This window comes from Papio anubis, chromosome 7 (genome assembly GCF_008728515.1).
Source record: "Papio anubis isolate 15944 chromosome 7, Panubis1.0, whole genome shotgun sequence".
NCBI classification, from domain to species: domain Eukaryota; kingdom Metazoa; phylum Chordata; class Mammalia; order Primates; family Cercopithecidae; genus Papio; species Papio anubis.
Genome location: NC_044982.1, coordinates 150,098,777 through 150,119,143, shown reverse-complemented (window position 1 = coordinate 150,119,143; position 20,367 = coordinate 150,098,777). Strand labels below are relative to the sequence as shown.

The following is a 20,367-nucleotide window of genomic DNA, read 5'->3' as shown; positions in this document are numbered from 1 at the left end:
AGGCTGAAGAGTCTTCATAAAAGAAAGACAAAGTGTTGTTGAGTTACTGTTCTAGTTCCAAGACCAGGATCGAACCAAAGTGGGTGACATTCTGTGACCTTACTTACTGTACCTTTTGGTGACTATCAGTAGACAGACCAAAAAGCTACCCTCTGTTAAAGATGACATTCCTTCTCCCCATTTCCTAATGGCAAAATTTTTCACTCAAGTCATAGAACAAGAAGTCTAATGTTGCCATTTAGGAATGGCATATCTCTTGAAGCCCTTCTCAATGGCTTTTATGGCAATGAAGAAACCAAAGAGTGTATTTTTCTTGCCATCTTACGTGCTGTTTTTAGTCTTTATCTGGCAGCATGCCTAGAGTATAAGGGTTGGTCTCTAGATAGATCTTTAAGTCTTTCTCCTTGCCAATTACCATCACTCAAATGCTCTCATTATCAGTGGATATCTTAAACTCTGGGTTACACCTCCTTGTTATTCTACTTCCAGAAGTAGAGCTTCTAAAACTGGTGCTTCTATTAATGATACCACTCAGTTGATCATTTGTCTGTCCCTAAAGATGGAGTTGAAAAGATAACAATTTCGGAGAGAAAAGGTAAATAATCCAAAGATAGTTTTTATGTACAAAACAGCATTGCCTCTACTTAATATAGCATAAAATTTAATGCTCTACAAAGAAGTCTAAGTTTCTAAAAGTAAAATGATTTGCATATTTCAATATTAGATTCCCTATTTTGCTTACACAATTTTACACAGGCCTCTCAGATAGTTGCAGTGTCTTTAATCTCATGTTTTCCTTCATGACACTCTCTCTAACAAACATCCAATAAGTTTCTCACTCTGTAATATTTCCATTTCTAGTTCTTCAAATTTGAGAAAATTAACGGTGATACTTTTTTCTAATCTCAAGTCTGTATTCCAATTTCATCTATTTCCCTGATAATGTCCTTTATAGCAAATTTGTCCAATACAGAATCCAGTCTAGGGTGATAAATCACACTTTTCATGTCTCTTTGGTCTTCTTTAATGTGGAATCATTACTTGGCCTTTCCGTTGAAGCATACAGGCCGGATATTTTATAGACTATCTCTCAATACGGATTTGTGTGATGTGTCACATGACTACATTTAGGTTGTGCATTTAGGGCTGGAGTACCAAGAAGTGAGAATATGTACTTTTCACAGTATCACATTGGAGGCACATCATCGTTATTGGTGATGTTAATTTAGATCACTTGGATAAGGTATTGTCTGTTTTCTTCACTGCATAATTTTTTCCTAGTGTAATAAATAATCTATGATGAGATACTTCAATATCATATAAATATCCTGTTCTTCATCAACTTTGCTCCACTACATTTAACATCCATTGATGATTCATGCCTGAATCAATTTCTTTCTGTGATGTTGCAAAATGGGGATTTTCTTCTTTTTTTTTTTTTCTTTTTTTGAGACAGGGTCTCTCTCTGTCACCCAGACTGGAGTGCAGTAGCACAAACATGGCTCACTGCAGCCTTAACCTCCTGGGCTCAAATGATCCTCCCCACTCAGACTCCTGAGTAACTGGAACTACAGGTGCACCTAGCTAATTTTTTGTGGGTTTTTTTGTTTTTTTGTTTTTTTTTTTGTCTTTTGTTTTGTTTTGTTTTGTTTTGCAGAGACAGGGTTTCACCGTGTTGCCCAGGCTGGGAAATGGTGATTTTTTAAAACTTCACTATTCCCTCTATATTAGCTGGTTTACTACTGTAAAAGCAAGAGCTTTCTCTTCTTATTTATTTATCTATTTATTATTATAGACTCACAGATTCCTGTTCTATTCAGTAGACAACAATCCATTACTTCCTTATTTATTTTGATGGAAGCCTCTTCAAGCTGGCTTCGTGTACCTTTTGAAAGGCCTTCATATTTTTGGGAGCACGTCCTCACTTTCAGGCACTGAAGATATTCCAAGCTCATAACTTTTCCTGCTCCAGCCGTGAAATCTGTAGGGTATGTTTTAAACACCTGATAAATAAATAATTTCCCAATGAACCTACAAGATGCATACTATTAGCATTCCGATTATACAGATGAAGGGATTAAGACACAAAAGGTAAAATACTCCTAAGTTATAGCCTTATTAAATGGTGAAGTCAAATTGTTGTTGCCTCCAATCTTGTGCCCACTCTCACTCCCCAGCCCCAGCCAAATGTATTCTCCACAAAGTTAACAGAATGATGGATCTCAAATGCAAACACTAAATCTCTACCATGCAGCAACACCTTGGTAGCTGGTATTAACGCATTAACTACTTATTGAAGTGAATTGGTTTGAACTGACAAACAACTAATGAATAAATCATATTCCCATTTTCTCCTTTGCCATCTTTCAGTTATCTGGCCCAAGGAGCAGAAAAGAAATTCCTAGAATGAAATGGGAAGAGAAAGTGAGGATGTTGTCATGCCTTTTAGGACTGATGTAAAGATCCCTCTTTCGATATCTATCACTATGGCAGATCTGGATCTACTTATTCCCTCTGCATAGAAGAGGAAACTTCCACCTCTCCATCTGAAATGCTGATGTAACAATCTCTCATTACACTCTCCTACATTCTCTTAGCTCTCAGAACCTTTAGCTTCTTTTCTCCAAGAAAATATCCAAACCTTGTGTCCCTAAATTTACACTCAGCCTGTCACCCACTCTGTGTCTTCATTTCCTTCTTTATCTAACTTAGACCCAATGGTTTATTAGCTCAAATACTCCCCAACATGTATTCTTAACTTCCAAACTCTTCTTCCCCTGCAAACTCTCAGACCTAGAAGAATCCAAGCATCTCACTCCCTCACTGAAATTGCTGAGCACTTCTGGAGAAAATTACACAATGATATGGATGGTTGGCACCACAAATCTCCCTTGGCAAGGTTCAGCAATCTTATGACCTGATCCTGATCAGCTCCCTCTCCTATTCCCCTCAACAATGATTTTAAGCTTTTACCTCTCTCTTTATGTCCCTTCCCTACCATCCCTTTTCTCTGAGTGCCTCCTACAACTGGGAGAAAATCCAGGTTATCAAGCAGCATCCACATTATTTTCTCAGCCCCACACCTCCATTTAATCCATACATATGCCTACCTTTACTTTCCTTCTTTATGTCTCATTGAGGAGGTGACTTTTAACTTTTAAAGAACTTAGCTTATATGCTCTAAATCCCAGCCTCTACTACAACCCTCTAATATTCTTTCATTAATTTCTTTTCTTTTTTTCTGTATCCTTAATCTCCATTACTTTATATAGCTTCTATTTTATTGCTTTCTCTTCAACTATAGAAATAAGTTCAGTTCTTTCATCTTAGAAAGCAAAACATCCCCTGATCCTACATCTTTCCTTTATCTACTGTCATATTGCTTTTTTTCCATGACTAAGATTCTTGAAATTAGTTTACACCCACTGTCTTCAGTTTCTCACCTCCCTTTTGTTCCTAATCCACTTCAATCTGCATCTACCCATGCCTCGCCACTGAAACTGCCTTCTCTGAAGTCATCCATGACCTCTTAGTTGCTAAATCCAAAGGGCATTTTTCAAGCCTTATATATTTTTTGACTTCTCCCTCCCTCCCTTTCATCTTCTTTTACCTTCAAAAATATTTGTTAGACATTGGGGATACCATAGTGAACCAAAGATACCCGACCTTGTCACCACGGAACACATAGTCTAGCTGGGGAAACAGACATTAAACAGATCGTTACATAATTAACTATTAATGAAGCTAGTGTGATATCACAAATATAACAAAATGACTGTTAATGAATATTACTGTGATAGTGATGCAAAGAAAATTTAAATGTTATTATGAGAATAGAGAATCTAGCTTAATCTAGAGGGGAAATGGTCAAGAAAAATTCTCCCGCAGCAGTGGCATTTAAACTGAGATCTGAGAAATGAATAGCAGTTAGCTAAGTTACAGATGGGGGACGGTGGAGGAAAGAAGAACCTTCCAGACCGAGGAAACAGAATATGCAAAAGCCCTGAGGTAGGACGAGGCTATACTGTTTGAGTGATGTAATGGCGGACAGCATGACTGGATTAAAGAGAATAAGGGGATTCCAGATGGGGCTGAAGATCGGGGGACAGAAGTGAAATCAATCAAGGCCTTAGAACATTTTAAGAAATGTGGACTTCATCCTAAGAATGGTGGCGGGTTTCCATCAAAGGATTTTGAATAGGAATATGAAGATTTCAGATTTGGCTCCAGAACCCCCAGTGGTGAAGTCCAAATAAAACTAGGGTGGTGGCAGCTGAAACAGAGAGAAACATATGGGTTGAAGATGCATTTAGGGGCATAATTATTAGGCCTTAGAAATTGATTGGATTTGATACCCCTTGTGGAGGTACTGGGGATGAAGAAAAGTATCAAGGATAAAACCCAAATCTCCAGCACAAGCAACTGGGTGGATGGTAATGCCATTTACCAAGATAGTGAACACAAGAGAAGGTGTTTCCTTGGGGGTGAAGATCACGAATTTAGGGTGCCTCTTGACCTATAGAGATGTCACTGGAGAACTGAATGTATAGGTCTAAAGTTCAAATGCAGGTTCTGGGTCAAAAATAGAAAAGTGGTCAATCATCAGCCAATGAAAGGTAACTGACGCCAAAGGAGTCTATGGGACTGACACTGACTGTAGAGACATGGAAGAGCAAAGAGGGAGAAGCCACGTCTCTACCCAGTCACATATACCCTCTGCCCTCCAGCCATGCTTAACTACCAGTTTTCTGCATGGCCTTGTCTTTCCCTCTCTCTCTCTCTCTCTCTTTTTTTCGTTTGTTTGTTTCTTTACACATACTATTTCCTCCTGTCATGATTTTCTCCTCACCTCTGTCTTAATTCTTATTTATTCCTTAAGACAGTTGAGGTGCCAGTTCCTCTACAAAGCTTTTCCTTCTCTTTCCCTCGTCATGTATTTGCCTCCATTTCATTAGATGTTGCTTCTATCAGGTCTTATAATCCTGAAGAGTTACCTGTAAAATAGCAGTTATTACACTGTAATGTAATGTTAGTTACCCTGCTAGACTGTAAATTTCTTGAACACAGAACTCTACTTATATCTCATTGAGTCTCAGGGCCAAGCACAGGGCCAGGCACATAATATTTCTCAATATGTACTTGAAAGGAAGCAAAAAGATTCTGCTAGGAAAAGTTTCCTATGTGAGTCGTAGAATTCCTGACTATTAAAGCCAGAATGGACCTTGGATATTTTCTACTCCAACCTATTTTGTAGGTGAGGAAACTGAGGCCCAACTACAGAGCTAATAAGTGGAAAAACATATTTAGAATCCAGTTTTCCTGGCTCTCAGCCTAGTGGTCTTCCCATTACCTAATAAACCAACAAACCCATTGAGTAAGCTATTTACTCAATGACTTGCCCATAAAAACGTATGCTGTGTAGGTCTTTTTAAAACATGGAATATTAAATGATAACTATACAGATGCAAATATATAAGCAATTGAAGTGACCTACGTGATATAGAACAAAAGGAGAATCTATACTAACAGAAGTGTTGAATTCTTATATGATTAATAAAAATAGAAGATGTTAAAATTTTATGCATTCTTTACATGAGGTCCTGTCTAAGCTTGGGGGTAGGGATGGTACAGGATGATAACTATCCCATTAACAATAATAACTGGTATTTATTGGCTGCTCACCATGAGCCAAGTACTAGGATAAATTTCTTCATTCGTTAATTCCTTTGGTGAGCATGTGAAAGCCCTATGAGAAGTTTGGAAGTATGAGTTTGCCTAGGGTCGTCTAGCTGATGAGAGGCAGAGCCAGCACTGAGATCCAGGCAGTCTGACTGTAAAGGGATGTCTCCTGCCTTCATTATTTAAACCTGTGTGTACTCCCTCCACTTAGGCAGCTCTGGTTGCCACCTTCTTCTCTTTGCCAGTCTCTTAAAAATGTGAAAAGGGGAAGAGCTGTTGTCCAAAGTCATCCCTAGTTGATAGAAAATAAATGCAATAAATTATTCTCTCTTTCCCAACCACCTACTTGGATCTGAAAAAAATATTTAAATGAAAAGATAAAAATGTGTTCATTCATAAGCTAGGCTCCATTATATTTGCTTTTTTTTTAATTAAAAAAAGATATATTTATCATGGTGCCCTTTCTATGTGTCCGTGTTTCCCTGTAGTTTTTGGCATTGGTGCTCTTGGATTATAAACTCTAGATGGCAGTGATTAAGTTAAAGTTTTGTGCAGTCTCTGGACAATGGTATGTATATTGCATAATACATAATAAACACTATTTGTAATTATAATAAGGGTGAGTCTGGAAGAGGTAAACAAGGGTATAAAATTCATCTTCCGTATGGTTATTATTTCATTTATACGAGAAGTCCACTAAATTCACTGAACCATATCAGGCCACATCTGTTTGAAAACCTACCAGTTTTTATGAACATTAAATAAAACTGGTTAGACTTAATGACCATTTATCATATTCATACAAAAATCATGAAATGGAAACATAGCAGAGAGGAGACCACTGAGAAAGAAAAAAAGTTTTAAACATTAACAAGTTTGATATATTATTTTTTATATTTAAAAAAATCAAGTATCTGCTATTTTTTGCTCCAGAACTTTCTGTAATTGGAGGGTCTTTTACTTTCACTGTTGTTTTCTTTCTTGCCTGAGTATTAACCTAAGTAGCACAGATTCAGAAAACATGCCCAAAATATTTATACATGCATTTTCTCACAAAAATTAGGTACTCGAAACTTAAGAGAAACAGCTTGGATGAAAAATTTTACCACAAGGAGAAACAGTGAACAGCCTTAAACAGAATCAAGATAAAGCTTGGGGGGTGCAGGGCGATGGTTAGGGAGAGAGGTAGGTGACAGGAAATGAAAAAAGTTCTCCTAGTTTCATTTTATAGGTGAAATAGGTTCTACTTGGATTAGACCTTCTAAGTTACTATAACAGAGGGTGAAGAGAGGTGGAAAGGAAACTTTGAGTGACGCTTCTGACAGCAGGCTACAGAAATAACAATTTGACAGAAGGGGCCATCATAAACATAAGATCATTTCAGGCATGAATAGGACTTCTTAATATAAAAAATATGGAGCATGTGTAGGATTCAATTCGGGGTGAAGAGAAGAGCCAGGTGGGAAGGTTACCTAGAAGCCAGCTATTAGTGTTGAAGTTAAGGAACTCTGGTATCCTTTTAAATATTCCTGGTGAACATTCTTCAGAGATTTTGAATGATCTTTCTCAGTTACTTCTATTTATATCTGGTTTTAGCTTGATTGACTGAGCTGACTGTAACCAATAAATAGAGAAGTTTGGTATTTCTATAAATACAAAGTTTGTTTTTGTGCCAATACTGGCATCTATTTATCCTGCAGGTAGAGGATAGATCTCGTTTTTGCTTAATTAAAACAGCATCACAGATCAAAAACAGATCTTCATATCAGCAGACAGACCCATCCCTCTCTTCTTGTTATTTAATAAAAATTTCATTATCAATGTGCTGGAAGGAAAAATAATAGTAAAAAAGTCTGCATATAGTATTATAAATACTACTTGATTATAGAGGGTAGAAAATGGGAAAGCACCATATAATAAGAAAAATTGGCCCTAAGTTAAAAGCTTTGGGATCTTGTCAGAAACTAGAGCTAACTAGTTTTATGAATTGGACTGGTCAGTTGCCATCACTAGGCCTCCAATTCTTCGCTGGAATGGTAAGAGAAGTTGTCCAAATTGTTCCTAAAGTCCACTATTCAGCTCTGAAACTCATGACAAGTAAATGTTCTATTTTGAATTTTCATTAGGTTAAGGATTTAACAATCAGCTGAAACAGGATGACTAACCCATAACATGTTCCAGAAAAATATGAAATGACATGTTGAAGAGCATTCAAATTGAACAAAACAGATTTGTGTCTGTGCCACTATTGATATACAAATGTTGAATGTGTTTTACTGTATCTACTGAATGTGATTGATAGGAGAGGCATCAATTTCAAGGTTTGTGAATTTAAGTAAATTGTTGTCAGTGGTATCGCTTCTTAAAAAAATTATATCTTTACAGTGAACAGACAAATCGAGACAGGATATACATAAAGCATCAATTTAGCACAAATATCCACTTACAATTGTGAAATATATATATATGTCGTTGGGAGTTTTTCAGAAAATTTGAGGAGCATTTTTTAAATTGCTTATGCTTTTTAGAATGCTTAGCATTTCTGTTTTGAAAACAACTTGTCTTCCTTTTCAAAATGTATGTGCGAAGCTGGCTCTGATGTCAGAATGAACCATTTTCACAGGATTGGGTCAGCTCCCACTCAACATTTCTTTTACAGAAAAGAAACCGGTGATGAGGCAGTATTTGAGCTCATTAAATCTCAAACCCCCAGCGTCTTATCCAAAGCACTACAAAACTCTTAAATGTATAATCACGAGGAGGAAAAGAAGAGAATATAGTTTGTCTTCAAATTATTAAATCCTTGTTTTGACCCTTTCCTTTCTACCTTGACGCTTTCTGCCTCCACCTTCATTTAAATTTCCTCACTTTGGAATGAAAACGCATGAGTAAGTCTGGTGCATAAAAAGGAAAACAAGCAAATAAATAGAAAACTTGTCTTTTTATCTCTCCCATTGCTGTTTTCTTTTCCCTCTCATTTCTCTCTGCATCGAACTTGAATCATGTCTATTTAAATCCTTCCTATACCCGGGATATTTTAGGTTTCCAATATTTTTAAACGGAATAAAAATAGTTTAAAAAAATTTAACTGCATGTCACAAATATTTTGCAGATAAACTTGCTTTGAAACATAAGTGAATATCAAGTGGGGAAAACAAAAATTTTCTTCACAAAATCTATAAATGTCTTCCTTCACTTTAAAAGGTTTTTAAAGCTTATGAAGGAAGCTACTGGAAGCAAGTTCATGTTTAGCAAGACTAGCCACAAAAAAAAAAAAAAAAAAGAAAAGAAAAAAAAAAGAAAGAAAAGAAAAGAAAAAGAAAGAAAATAAATTGATTTAATGGGAGCCCACCCTGTGTCTAATTTCAACGTTTCCATTTATGTCATGTCAGATTTGGGGAGACTGAACCCTCGTTGAATGCACTGGGCTGACTGTCTCCCATGCCTGATACCCAGGGTTCATGACTGCAGTTCCTGGCACAGTCATAAATATTCATACCTAGACTAAGAATTTGCAAGCCAAATTCATTTGGCTTTTTTCACCCCATCAATCTTATAATTAATAAGGGTGGTGCTCTTGTTTCACTTTCCTCCAAAAGAAAAGATAAATGAAATAAAGAGTCATCCTGTAAATTTAAATGGGAGTGCCTCTCACTGATTAAAAGCTGATGCTATCATATAATGGTGGAAGGGGAGGCTTCAGCTATTTCTCTCACTGGTGGCTGGGGCGGGGTGAGGAGGTGGTGATGGGTAATGCAAAGGAAGCATTTCCAGATGTGGCAGCATGAGCCTTAATCCAAAGAGTTTGGTTATCTATTAAATAATGCATAGGAGAATGTTGAGATACTATGTTAGAAATGAGTTGTAGGATATATATTTACACATTGCACTCTTATCTAGCATTTCGATAGGTGGACACTGAATTTAGCTGGACATTGAATACAGCATGCCCAATATCCAGAAAATTGGATTCTGAACAGCCTGCAGGTCCTGCTTGCAGTTTAGAAATTTAGACATATTTTAGAAAATTGTTAAAATTTGATGATCATTGAATCTTCAAAGTAACTGCCTTTGAATTAGTGTGATAGCTGTGTTCCTAAATCTAATTTGAAAGACTTGGTTTCCTCAAAAACATTAAAGAAGGTGTGTGTGTGTGTGTGTGTGTGTGTGTGTGTGTCACAAAATAATTTTACAAATAAGCCACAGTACATAGGACACAATGTAAATTGTCTGCTCCTATTGGATTTTCTAAGATCTTTTAGAGCAAAGCAGGAGAATCAAATTGAACATAATTTTGAAATAAAATTTTGATAATTGAGTTAAGCAACTTGATCTTGTCAATAACCTGTGACCTTATTCTATTTACACTTCATTTAAAAATTCAAAAACTCCCAAGGCTCTTGGATCAGCTTCAAAGTATGAACAACTGTCTTCACTCTGTTTTGGTGGGCAGTGTCAACCCTTTTGAGCAGATTATTTAATCTATTTTAAAATTAAGAGACCTGGATAAATAAAGAAGCAGGAAAAGCTTCACTCTGCAGTTAGGCGTTCACCTCTAACTTCTGTGAGGGTAACTTACTTTAAACATGTGATTATCTGTTATTTTTGTGTATTGGTTAGTTAGCTTTAAGAACTCTTGACACCTGAGATATTCCTGAGACCCACCTAATTTATGTAAAGGCAGTGGAAGGGGATACTGGGCACTCTTCACATTTATCTTTAAAGCTTTATTTAACTGTTTCATTCTTTAAAAACTGACTATGTTCAGGGCAGTCCCTCTTTAAACATGTCTAAGTGCATTTGCAGAAGAGATATGTTTGACTTCTTAATTCTATGTGAATGCAATTATACATTTGATTTACTGCAAAAGAAAGAAAAAGAAAAGAAAAGAAGAAAGAAAGAAAAAGAAAAACTCCTTTCCTCCACTGACCTTTAAAAGAGGAGGGTAAATGAGAGAGAAGCAAAACTGACTGGGCCTCCTAGTGTTTCCCCGACCTGACCTCATCTAGTCAGCTGCTTCCGGGATGAGAATGGTCTGAGATCCTAGAGGCCCTGGTGATCTGGGTAAGTGGCACAGGTGGGGACCCCAAGGCGCCTTTACAAGGAGTCCTCAGCTGGTGGGGAAGCTCCGTCCAGGTTTCTTGTAGGGGTGTGGAAGGGGCTAGGAGGGAACTGTCTTGTCCTCAGCCTCTGTCAAACCCTTCTCAACTTCGCTTGGCTGAGGGGGGTCATCTTGGAAAACTCACGGTTTGGTAATAAAGTCTCTTTCCTCTCCTACTACTTTTCAAAAGCAAAACTAGACCCACTTAGAGTTTGTGGGTGTTTCTGGGTCCTTGCTGTTGATCTCCCAGGTCACCAAAACAAGGCAGCAGCTCCTGCAGGCATGTCCTCCGAGGCGTGGGAAGAGAGATCTAGGAATGGCAGAGGGGGAGTGGGAGAGAAAAGAGAGAGAGAGAGAGAGAGGGGAGGGGAGAGAGGGGAGAGACTGGCTCTGTCGCCCTTTCTCCTGCATTCTAAATCTGGCTCTTGAGAGAGGAGAGAGGAGAGAGACTGGCTCTGACAGTCACCCTTTCTCCTGCATTCCAAACCTGCTTTTGGAGCCAGAGGCAGCCCTCCATCCTGGTGCCACCCAAATGCTAGACTGCTAGGTTGGGCTGGGCCTGAGCACTGCCGAGCGAGCCTCTCTGTCTTTAAAGGGTTCTGCGGGCTGAGCCCTGCAGGAGTTCCACGCGGCCGTCCTCGGTGCAGACTTTCTCGCCGGCGGACCTGGGTTCTGGTGCAGTCACACTGTGGCAGCTCGGAGGCGCCCGCCCTACGCTGCTTCTCCAGGTCCTGAGAGTCGTGGGGTCCTGAAGACGGGATCTCTTCCTAACTCCATTCCCAAAAGCCCGCGAAGAGCGTGGGGGAGGGGAAAGTGAAAAGCACCCCTTCACCTCACCCAACCCCCACGCTCTGTGAGAGGTGGCACTGCAAGGCCCAGAGCCGGGAGGAACCCTGCTCCCTGGCCTGCTGCACCCCAACTTCCTGCCTCGGGGGAGCCAGCTGTGCTCCTCCTCAGCCGGGGGGATTTGAGGGGGGTTTGCAAATGGATTTTTGCTTGTTTTAATGTTCTTCCCTTTTTTGTGTGAGTCCAGCTGCTGTGGAGGCGGGCGAGGGCAGCGGGGTAGGAAGGACTGGGATAGGATCGGGTCAGGGAAGAAGAGACAGCAATTACAGAGCTTTGTGGATGTTTGTGGACACACGTGCCTAGGTCACCGCATGCGTGTGTGTGTGTGTGTGTGTGTGTGTGTGTGTGTAATGGGGTGAGTGAGAAAGAGGGTGTACAAAGCTAAGGAACCCTAGACCAAGTCAGTTTGTGGAGCTCAGAGACGCGCATCAGACCCAGCTACTGTCGCCTCACCTAGGGGTCTGGAATAGACACACTTACAGCTTGGGGTTCATTTAACCCTTTTTGTGCCTCAATCCCAAGAACTTTCTTTGTTCTCCAGCACCGGGAAGAGGGGCTGTCCGGAAGAGGGGGGCTGGAGTGGCCGGGCGGAGGTTCACCCTAGAGAGGTGGGCTCAGGGGTGCTGGACTCTAGAGTGCCAGCTCAGCTGCCAGTGCCCACTCCTCTGGCCGGGCGGCCTGCCCTGTCTCCAACTCTTTCGTCCAGGTGAGAATGAAGGGCTTTTTTTGCATCGATTTGGCTTTTCTGTAAGAAGGGAAATTATAAGTTGTGATATTTTTATTTCTGAAACATCACGCCTGCTTGAGATTGTGTTCACCTGGCAAAGCGGAGAGTTTGAAGCTGAGAAGAGTTTGAACAAATGAAGTTGAGAAGACTTTGGACAATGCCAAATAAATATTGTGAATGATAACTTGTGTTAAAGCTAAAACTTTTGCACAGTGACCGGGACTGGCTCATTACTGGGACAGAAATAACCCTTACAATACATTGTCTATGTGTGTACACAGTGTCCTCACTATCTTCAACATCCCAATTCTCTTGGGTTTCAAAAGGTGATTGGGCTGACACAGTCCAAGAGCCTACTTATGTGTGTGTTTCAGAGAAATACTTTGGTTTAAATGGATCAGCATGAAATACACAAAGACAAGCAAAATAGAGGAGGGGGAGAGGAAATTAACATCAATTCTGGGAAAGGTGAGGAGAAATCGGAACAGGGAGAAAGAGAGGAAGAGGAGGAGCAGCAGGGAGGGAGGAAGACAGAGAGATTTTTCACACGTGCAGACCAAGGGCTTTGAAGCCTTCGACCCTGACCCCCAAACCCAAGTGCATCTCACAAAACAGGTTCGGCTCATATTTCAGGCGGTCTCCTGGCCCGGCGTCCGCGGTCCCCGGGGCCTTAATTCACTCCTGCCCTCTCTGCACAATGACTTTCGAACCTGGGAAAATCATTGCATTAGAGCAGATTACTTATCCGTCTTTTTCTGTTCGACAGAAGTCTATTAAACTCAACACAGCCATTACCAGCTGAGCTCTAGAGCGCGCCTTCATTAAGAAAATTAAAATCATACTTTTGAACCCAAGCAACGCCTGCGCAGGTCTCAGGAGTCCGCGTCAAATCGCTGTATTTTCGAGAACCCGATTTTTCCGCGAATCAATGTCTGCTTTTTGGAAACGGTAGACCAGGGTGTAAAGATTGAGCGTGATGACAGTTTCTCGGAAGATAGGGACGTCTGAGCTCTGGAAGAACCATCTCTCCTCTCTATCCCTCCCACCTCCTCCCGCACCCTCACCTCCTTTCCTGGGGGGGGCTCTTTTCCCGGGAGCTTTCCAGTTAGAGGCAGCACACCTGTCCGGGCGTGCCCCGGGATTTGGGTAGCAGGTGGGGGCGGCTGAGGCGACAGGGCGGGAATGGTGGGTTCAGGGCCCGGGAAGCCCGGGGGTGAACTTCCCCAGGTGACGTCTGCGGCCGGAGGCCCGCACCGAGTGCACGTGTTTCCCACACGCGCGCGCGCACACACGGACCAGAGCCGGCGAGGAGACTGGCCCCTCCATTGCCTTTCACGGCGGCTCCGGGACCAGTGTGGCCTGTGAGCCTTTTGTCCAGCCGGGCGTGGGAGCCTGGCCAGGGAACAGGGCAGGCCGTTGCGTATGCCTCGGACCGGGACCTTCGGTCCTTTTGGAGGGGTTTGGCCTCTGGGGGCCTATCTGGGTTTCCTTCTTGGTTTGGTAGGAGCAGCAGTAACGCCGGGTATCCCTTGGAGACTGTGGGCGGAATCGCTCCAGCTCCTGCTCTCTCCCGAGCCCCAGCTTGGGGCGGAGGGAACAGGTGGGAACCGCGGGCTGGAAGGAGGGCGACGTCCCCTACCTCCCTTCCCGAAGCCTCGGGGTAACATCTCCCATGGCTCTAGCGGAGTTCAGATCTGCAATTCCACTTTCATCTGGAACCCTCACCGGGTCTGTCTGCTCAGTTAGGAGGGGGTGCGTTTGCATTGGTTTTTTGTGGCATCTGGAAATTTGCGGTGTTTCAAGAATAATCTTTAGCATGTTTTTATTTTCTGTTAGCCACTACCCTCCGTTTCTGCATTTTGTTTCTAAAATGTTAGTAACTGTGTATGTCTCTCAAAGATCCACCCAACTCAAGACTCTAAAGGAAAACATAACTGCTTTTGCACATTTGGGGGGCGTCCTTCCTTAGGGGCCTGGGAGCAGAGAGATGCTGCTTCCATTTTTTGTCAGAATGCTCAGTCCTAGAGTTCTCACCCCCTCTTTCTGTCTAATACGGTTTTGGGGGCCTTATGAGGGGAAAATATCACCCCCTCCTCCTCCCTATCAGCACTCAAATATAGGAGTAGGTGGAGTTACCTGAAAGTGTATATATTGTTGTTCCTTGGCAAGTGTCTAATTCTCTTTCTCTCCATTTCTATCTGGTACAAATGCCTACAAAACTCCGATGACGAAAGTCAACAAATAGATGTGGACAAGCGAACATCTTTTACATCTCCACAGCTTTCAACTCGCTAATTGGTGAATATTAAAAATATTTTTTCCAGGAAAAAAGAAAAACAAACACACACACCTACGCTGCTGTTGTTCGTGTTTTCTTCTCATCAAACGTAGACACATCATTGGATTTCTTTTTCCTTTGTAGCAAAAGATGAGGAAATCAGAAATGAACCGCAGCCTTTTAACAGTAGCAATTCCAAGACTTTCGAAACAGTTTTCTTTGCTTCTGTTTTCCCTTCTTTGCCCTTAAAGCAAAACAAAAACAAAGATAAAAAAGGAAGAAACATCATTCTTAGTGAAGAGTTTATTTTGTTGCCACAATAAAGGGATGGGGGCAGTTAACAGCTACTTGAGATGGTAATGCTTAGTGATCCCATTCTTTTAATCATAATCTTCAAGTGGTTTAAGATTAATGGCAAGGGGTGTTTTCCGTCTCTTCCTAAGGACCTTCACATTAATTTACTTGGAACATTGACCAGACTGTCAATGTCTCCAAATTTCATTAAGTCAAACAGAGACAATACAATGAGATGATCATATTTTCTTTATATGTGAGAGAAATATTTTTATTTGGATTCAGTTGCTATGAGGGACACCCCCTTTCTTGTCTTTATTACTTTATTGTCTTTGTACAGATACATAGATAACTATATAGACATATTTTTCATATATACCCACATACGTATATACTATATATTTGAATAGATCCATATGGTCTGCAGATAACTTCCCTTCCACTTCTGAGCTTCACAGAGACCTTTCAAAAAGTCAACCCCAGTGGCAGGCAGCAGATTCTGCTTCCCCAGAGCAGGATTTATATTTAAAGTCAGTTTGAAACCAGTGGACTTCCTCTAAACAGATCCCCCAAAATGTAACAGCTTGAAGTATAAATATTTAACTTTACCTCAGTTGTCACACAATAGCCCCAGCAAATCTTCAAACACAATCAGACTGAGGCATCACTTCACTGGCCTGAAGACCGGGCTGTCTCCCACCTCTGCCTTGCCCTAGGAGTGCTCGTTCTAGGGAGTTGCCGGGTCCCTGTCCCCTCCCGGAGCGTCTCCAAAGATGGTGATGGGGGTTGAAGAAGGGGTGACACAGTGGTTCTGGGAAGAAGCGACAGAGGAGCATGGATTTTTAAACCAGAAAATCCTGCTACTCTGGCAAGAAATGCAAGTCCAGAGACACACCTTTCCCCTGCTGTCCTCCCTGCCCGTGTGCCTTCCCCCGCGCCTCATTTCTGAGCACTATTTTAACAAAATCCTGAAATCCGGTACTTTGAAAAGCAAAACCAAAAACTCCCTCAGACACTAAAGTCGTTCCGCAATGGAGATCGACACTCTTTATATGGGGGTCTAGTTGCGGTCAGAAGACTTTTCCGAGTCAGGGCTGCGTTGCCAGCGCCTTTCCCAAGAGTGGAGGCTGGCGGTGCAGGCGGTGCGGCTGCCAGCCTGAGATGGCTCCGGCTCTCGTTACCTGTGCGCCCTCGCGTTACGTGGTGCTCATAAATCTCGCGGCAGGTTAACTGGGAAACCAAGAAAATGCCTCTATGCACCGAACCGTTGAATAAGAACCAAAATTCTCTCAAATGGTAGCAGTCTCACACCTTGCACTGGACGTGAAACACTATAGTAAGATCAAATGTCAAAGACATAAGTTGTTAGTTTTGGTGCACTTCAGCTACCTTTTCCGTTTCCAGCAAAATTGAGAAGTACGACCCAAGAAAGAATAGACACACCCGTGGAAAAGACCTGTGTGTGTGTGTGTGTGTGTGTGTGTGTGTGTGTGTGTGTGTGGTGTGTGCAGCTACGGTGACAACTTTTAAGCACGTTTTTTGCTTTAAAAAAAAAGATTCGGACAGGGTCTGGTATTGCTTTGCGTTGCAGGAAAGGGTCATTCCGGACAAGGAACCGTCTGAATTCGGAAAGCTATCCCTCAAGACTTTTCCAAACAGTGCGAGTTTCCTGGGAGTTTAATTTTGTGAGGACGCAAAATATTGCTTTGTATTGGCCTGTTTCCCCATCAGATATCCATTTTTAAAACATCTACAGCATCTATTAAAAACATTTCCTTGGACTCGGAATCTGCAGTTCGGCAGGAAAAATAAACTGTAGCGAAAACTCAGAGAATAAAGAGACGTAGAAAAAGGAAAGGTGTCCCTTTGCCAAGGCTTTTGATACTTGATCCCCCGGAGGCCAAGTGAAGGTGGGGGGTTCCTTCGCATTTTATTATTATTTTTATTATTTATTCATTTAAATGTTCAGTCCTTGACAAGCCATTTCCCTGCCGCGGGGTTTTGCTGGAGAATGGACGTGAGGGCAGTGGAAGGAGTCAGCGAAAGGTGGGGTGCGCAGAAAAACCCGATTCGCTTCGCAGGGGGCTGACCCGCAGCGTTCTGCTCTACTGGCCAGCAGGGGGCGCTCTGATGTTAGCTCTGGACTAGACAGCAGAGCCACTCTGTGCTTGCAAGACAGGCTTGGCAGTTTCACGCAGCTGCAAAAGGAAAGGGAGGGAGGATTGTAGCTCTTAAATCCTCAACAGCTATTCCACTTGGATTATTTACCCTCGGTTCGAAATGCGTCTACGTCTCACTTTACCTACCCATCCCGCTTGTAGTGCATCCCGTTCCCCATTCACCTCTTTCTTTTCATAGGCATCTACGCACCACATGTATCATCTCTCTCTCTAGCCTTGAAATATACATTAATGCAACTTATTAAATGCGACGATGAATAGTCAACATTTTTTTCGCCTGTTAGTTCCGCTGATCCAAGCAGGATTTATTTGCAGATCTCACGTCCAGGAGCCATAATGCATGATTTTTTTTTTTTCCTTAAATAAAATTGGTCAAATGTTGACAACCTTTAAGCCAATCTAACACTCAAGATTAGTGATGGGAAACTAATGAGAAAATATCAGATCGCCCAGCCTGAGGGCTGCCAATTAAATCTTCGCTGATTGAAAAATAAAAGCGGACTTGGGGTGTGAGCCCAGCTCAACTTCAACTATTAATTTAACATGTTGCCGGGTTTATGCCTTCTCTTCTCTAAACAGCTTCCCGTAATACAGCTTTCTCCTCTTCATCCCTCAACCTAAAAGCCAAATGTTATTTCTTAGAATATTTCAAGGGGTCCAAATCTGGATGATCATTTCTTACATGGTAAATATTAGGCCTTTAAGCAATATGATTCAACTAATTAGAAAATTTACATCATTAAGTCTCAGGGAGAGAAAAAAAAAAGAGAAACAAATCTGCCAGTCATTTTAAAGGAGACAGGCACTAGTGAAGTGTGAAGAAATCGGCTCTAATTCAAAAAGGCAATCGGGCAGAAAAAGCCCTCAACATTACCCTGCTAGTTATTAATCAGAAAGGGCTCTCTCCTCCCCACACCTCCTCCCCTCTAAGCACTGAGTTTAAGTTCGTTTTTTTGCCAGTGGCCCATGTCATATTTATATTGAGGTTTTGTCTGCTAAAGGATTAAAATTTGAAAATGTTTCAATAAGAGGAAAACAGAATCCTCAAAGGGAAAAATATCCACAGAATCACCTCTCTTCCAGACAAGTAAACTTGTAATAAACAATTCTCACGCCCCTCTTATTTTTTTTTTAATTCTTTCGTCTTTCTTCCCATTAAGTTCCTATTTTGAAACCTGCTTGGTGAGAACTAGATAAAGTCTTTGTGTTCTGCTCCCCTCCCCCTCCTTTCTTGCATCTCCTCCCTCCTCCAAAGCGAGAAACTTAGTCTGAAAGCAGAAAAGTACAAATACATTAACAAAGCCCCACTCACTTGATAAAAAGGCCATGGTCTAGGCTTACATGTCAGGAATCTAAGGGAAGGGGGCTCTGTTGGTGGGTCTACAGACAGAAGGTGATGAACTAGAAATTTCCCCCACCTATGTGTACTATTCAATATAGTGTGTGGTTAGAGAAAAAGGAAGACAGGTGGGTGAGAATTATTTTAAAGTGTATTGTGGTGTTGTGTGGCTTTTTCTTTCTTCTCCTCTTTTCTATTCAGCTTAAAACAGCAGCCTCATTATATCTAGGTGCCCCTTCCCATCATACTCTTACTTAAGCCTTTGGTACACCACACACATCGCCTTTTCCCTAGTCTTCTCATTCCCAGCAAATTAACAGAAGAAGGAACTGCAAAAGGAACTTTGTGAGTAGTTCCATTTGGAAACCCAGGCCCTTCCTGGCATCTCTGAGGGTTTGTTCTTAAACGGATATTGGCCTCAAAAAAAATGTAATAGCAAGCCTTAGATATTCAATTTCCCTTCATTATTATTTCTTTTTAAATTATAAAGAGGTCCCAAAGGCTCATTTTTCTGCCTTGTCCTATTCTTCTCTCATTATGTTCCCTCCTGGCCTCATTTTCTTCTCCTCCTCTCTGCCTTACTTTCTGCAAGTTTCACTACCTTGCTTCCCATCAAGTCACTGGGCCTTAGAATTCTCCAGTCTTTGGGCTTCTGCTGACCTTGAACAGCTCCCAGCATTAGTTCAATGCCATATTCCTCGTTACCAGATTTCAGCTTTGCAGAAGAGAGCAGTAGCAGACCTGGGCTATTAACACACCACAGTTAATTCTCTGCGGGAACTTTTACTAGGTGGGACTTGTGAAAGGAGAAAACGTCTGTAAACGGGGCATGCTCCTGAGGGTGGCGAATGATTTCTGGTATAGAAGCCAGAACACATAAAATATGGCCAAATTGGTGAAAGAGCCAGTTCCGAGTTAGCATTTGGTTAAATAAGGAGAAGGAAGAGAACAGGGGGACCCTGGGAAGGGTTTAGAATGCTCCCCAAATGCAACTCCTTTTCTGACCATTAAAGAGCAGATGTGAGTCGAACGTGCTCCCCTTTGAGAAAGATTAGAGTAAAATGGACACCTCTGTCACTTTCAGGAGGCAGGACACAGAGAGGTGAAAACATACAAGACAATGGCGTCTGGCGCTGGTGGGCTTCCTTGGCGGGCTCTCCACCTTTTGCCCCGTCCCTCTCAGAACCCTTCTTACCTTTGTTGCTTCAATTTGATATGAAACCATGGGATGTTCCTGGGCTAGGTTCCCCGAGAGGAAAAAGACCACGAGAATCATCCCATCTCCTGCATCTACTCCGAAGTCAAGAAGCATTACAATAAAATTTACAGCGCCTTTAACAACTAGCAAGTAAAGCATTAAAATTCGCTTTAATTGAGAAAATATTGATTTTTTAGTCTAGAAAAAGCGAAATCGTAATTTAGCTTCAAACTTTCATGCTAGAATATGGCGTATTATGTCGCCGTATAATGGATCCACCCTTTCTGCCCATGCAACATCACATCTTTAATTGCTCTACTTTATGAAGTGATAAAGACAAAAGGTAACCCGACTTAGGCAAACGCTTTTTAAAAAGAGGACCTAGAGGAATTTATTTTACCAGATATTTGTAGAAAGAATTATCTCCTTTTTTGAAGCAGAAAAAAAAAATGCCCAAAGAGGAGGAAAGAAATAAAAAGCAAAACCACAGACTAGTCTGAAAGCAACTCACATTAGCAAATCCGTTGATAGTCTCTACCAAAGGAGGGATGAAGCCAACATTTAGAGAAAATGCATTCACGAACAGAATTGCATCCTCCTTTAAACGAAACAAACCTGGGTCTAGTTTCTTACTTTACTCCTCCGTCCTTTTTTGGGGGGGGTGGCGGGGGGGGGGTGTCAGAGGGGGCAGAATCCATTGGTGGACAGGGAAGGGAAAGAAAATC

The 20,367-nt window shown here is 41.5% G+C and overlaps 1 long non-coding RNA gene across 3 annotated transcripts in view; it reads right to left on the bottom strand.

The window, feature by feature from the left end:
• The window catches only part of LOC108586687, a 24,348-nt gene extending 3,981 nt beyond the window's left edge, over positions 1-20,367 (bottom strand). Inside the window, exons 1-3 of one of the 3 annotated variants that reach the window (XR_004185207.1) lie at positions 15,535-20,367; positions 4,850-14,875; positions 1,634-1,981 (exon numbers count right to left, since the gene is read on the bottom strand). This is a non-coding gene — a long non-coding RNA (uncharacterized LOC108586687). Of the gene's footprint in view, positions 1-1,633; positions 14,876-15,534 lie in introns of those variants that run through there. The other 2 variants (XR_002523022.2, XR_004185206.1) reach the window with 2 other exon arrangements.